This window comes from Labeo rohita, chromosome 6 (assembly GCF_022985175.1).
Source record: "Labeo rohita strain BAU-BD-2019 chromosome 6, IGBB_LRoh.1.0, whole genome shotgun sequence".
NCBI lineage: Eukaryota > Metazoa > Chordata > Actinopteri > Cypriniformes > Cyprinidae > Labeo > Labeo rohita.
Window position 1 is genome coordinate 32,905,805 of NC_066874.1, and position 3,829 is coordinate 32,909,633.

At 33.1% G+C, this 3,829-nt stretch overlaps 1 long non-coding RNA gene across 1 annotated transcript; it reads right to left on the bottom strand.

The window, feature by feature from the left end:
• Positions 1-2,860: 2,860 nt before the first annotated feature.
• LOC127167276 (uncharacterized) lies at positions 2,861-3,490 on the bottom strand. The gene is made up of 3 exons (XR_007827972.1): positions 3,256-3,490; positions 3,101-3,143; positions 2,861-2,954 (listed from the first exon to the last, which is right to left on the bottom strand). It is a non-coding gene; the product is annotated as an uncharacterized LOC127167276 (long non-coding RNA).
• Positions 3,491-3,829: the final 339 nt, after the last annotated feature.

Sequence of the window (3,829 nt, forward strand, 5' to 3'; positions counted from 1 at the left end):
ACACTCTCGAACACATGCATATCTGAATCTAAATGAGGACATATGTTGTGTTTATTGTTATTGTTACTGTTTTTTAACAATATTATATATATATATAATCATTTTGTCCATTTGAGGATGTTGCTCACTACTAGGGCTAGTTTTGAACAGTCTAACTGTTTGAATACATATGAGTTGTTTGATGGTAGATGAAGGAAATCAGGCTTTATTTAAACAGTAAAGGATTAGACTCATGAACATGAATGATGTCACGTAGTGCTATTACATAATGTCTTTTGGGAAACTGCTGGTCTTGATACTCCACCCTTAAACTAATCCAGCCGCACATAAACACACCCGTCACCAGCTCCTCTGATATCGGCTTCTGCTGCCAAAGAACATGATCTCACGACACACCCACCGCTTATCCGCTCTCATTCTCCTGTTCTTTAATGGATGTAGGGTAGGTTCACAAATCAAAACAGCCGAATGTCCTCACAGAGCTGGCACTTTCACATATACGCTTCAAAACAGGAAGTTAAAATAGTAGTTTTTTTCAAAAAAAATGATCATTGAAAGGAGGTGCTTCACAGTCAGATTTATTTTTAAACTAAGAGGTTGAGTTAAATTTATAAATAAGCTCCATGAGGTTTTTTTGAGGTCAGAATGGGTACGCATTTTATGTGAGCAATTATTGGACATGTTTGACAATAACAGGTTTGGAAATGTTTGTCTATCATTATAGTTCGGGACAAAACGTTACCCTAGTAATAAACAGTTTCCCATGTGGATAAACTGTTTCCCATAAATTAAAGAAAGTATTTTAAATACAGTATACATTTTTATTTTTCTTAATGAGAATAAATATTTTCATTATATATAGGTATGATATAAATAATTGTTTATATTAAGAATTTTTATTGAGATTACTTATTTGTCTATCTATTTATAATGTTATTATCATTAATATACAGTTTTTGTTAATATTTTAAATTAGATTTTTAATTTCTTTTTAGAATTTGTGTTTTTTGTCATTTTTATTAGTTTTTTTATTGTCTTTAGTTTTTATGATTATTTTTTATTTATTTATTTTTGATAGTTTTAGTTTATTTAGTTTTTTTTTAGTTGTTTTAGTACTTCAATAAACTAAACAAATATTAGAAAACTTGCCTTGGCAGCTAGCTGAAAAAAAAATAAACAAAAATATTATTAATATGTGACCCTGGACGACAAAACCAGTCATAAGGATCAGTTTGAATCATAAATAAATAAGCTTTCCATTAATGTATGGTTTGTTAGGATAGGATTTGTTTGGTCAAGATAAAACTATTTGAAAATCTGGAATCTGAGGGTTGAGAAAATCAACTTTTAAGTTGTCCAAATGAAGTTCTTAGCAATGCATGTTACTAATAAAAAAAAATAAAGTTTTCATACATTGCCGGTAGGAAATTTACTAAATATCTTCATGGAACATGACCTTTACTTAATATCCTAATGTTTTTTGGCAAAAATCTATAATTTTGACCCATACAATGTATTTTGGCTATTGCTACAAATATACCCGTGCTACTTATGACTGGTTTTGTGGTCCAGAGTCACATATTAATAATATTTCCTTTAAGTAACTTTTTTTTTGTTTTATTTAATAACTATAACCCTGTGTATTTCTGTAGAATAACTATTTTAAGGTGACAATAAATGTACTTACTAGCTGTTTTGCAAAAAATAAAGTAGTAGGATTTGTCCCTCTAATGCTTCAAAAAGTCATGGGATGTCAAAAAAAGGTCCTGTTTGTGGAAAAGTGCCAGCTAAATTCTTCTCCTGAGCCCTTATTTGTTTCTGAGGGTCTAATTTCAGTGGGCCAAATGCACATTCCTGTCACACGGTTTGTATTCAAAATACATGTCTTTGTTCAAAGCAACCTTGTTCACTCTGAGTCTCACCTAGAAAGTCACTCTCTCCTCTACCGCTCGATAAAGCTAACATTTAACTAAGGTATCAGAGTAAAAGCCAAGAAGCCGATGTACAAACCGGATCATCTACAGGGAGGAAACCTGATTCCCATTTGGGCCAGCCGAGAGAGGGAGAGACTGAGATTGCCATTGTGCTCCAAACAACAGCTCTTCGCAACGGCCTCAAACACACGAACCTTTCTCTGCTTGAACACAGACTAGAATATTTTAACTTAAGTTACTCCAGGACAGTTTGAAGAAAAACTGCTTTTTAATCCTTATGAATAATCAGAAGAATATTCAAATGCCATTTGTTAAAATGTGTCTCTAAATAATGTTTACCTGTGTTTACACTGAGTCATGCATGCATGTTTAGTAAAATCAGTTATTAGGTGAAACATCACTTTAGTGCATTTATGCATTTGATCCCACAATAGCATAGATTTAGTTTATAGCCATAATTATAAATGTCCAAAATAATCACTAAATTTGTGTAATCAGCAAAAAGCTCGTTCCTGCCAGATAAAAACCATCATAATAATGACAAACAAATCATAATGACAAAGTCAAAACTAATAGTTAAAATTATAACAAAAGATTTAGATATCTTTTAGCCGTAATGACTTTTAATGTCAATGATGAGTTTTTAATTTCATAATTTCTTCTTTGATGTCAGAAATTTGTCATTATTATGATTTAAAGCTTGATTTTCTTTTCTTACGTTGTGGAAATCACTTCAATAAAAGCTGAAATGTTTTATGCAATCGGTCGTTTATGTGAACGTCTTTTAGAAATCTAATAAATTATGACAAAAGAGCATGACTTATTTCTTATGTGGCAGAAATGGGCTTATATAAAAGATACTGAATTATTATAATATTTGTATATTTTTTACTTTGTTTTGAGGCATTTGATTTAAAATAAGTTGGCTTAATGGACAAAACTATGGTTTTGAGATCTAACCCAATGCAGATTTGTTATTGACAGAAGAGCAAAACAGATGAAAACTTACCCTCTTGCTCCCTGCACAGAAGCAAACGAGATGGGGACAGTATTTAAACATTTGCAATCACTATAAATGTGTCACTGACTGATCATCATGCATTTATTCTCAATATGTCATACACAAAGCATATAAATGCTCTTAAATGAAGCACAAAGACACTTACTCATGCTCACCGTCCTCTCTGTATGACATGCTTGGATTAAGACCTGTTCCGTATACAGATTATGGAAGATTTTGTCAGCTTTTACAATGATTATACAAATGAAACGATCAATCCCTATCATGCTTTTAGTGGAGATGTGCAGATATTGCTCCTACCTGTCTTGAGGTTGGTCAAGATGAGTTACTCACCAGTTTCCGAAGGCTGTTTGCTCTTGAAACTGAACCCCGATGATATATAAATTGTCCCCAGATCACATGACTATATACTGTATCTAAGTAATGTTTTGTGTTAATCGAGGATGGGCTGGACGCACATGCCACTGCACATACATGCACCTATGAACACATATAGTACATGCATAATGAGAACAATAGACACATTCTCTGTGTCTGTGCGTGGTTCCTATTAATAGATTGGCTGACAACTGTGTGCTCATATGATGATCTTAGAGCTCTGACTGTTTTGGAGTGATAAATTTATACATAAAAGTTACATAACAACAAGCTTGTGAACATTCAGTCACTTTGAGTCGACCTGCAGCTCATTTCCTGTGCCTGTCTGAAGGGTCGCACCCCGCAGGTAGAATATTAACACGATGACAGTCTCTATTTAGTGAGTAATGAATGTGACAGGTGTGACCTGCTGGAGATTCTCTGCTCTTTATCACCTCACCAGGTCTCTTATTAATTTGTAGAATGCTGTTAAGTCACGTACAATGTCTAACCAGAC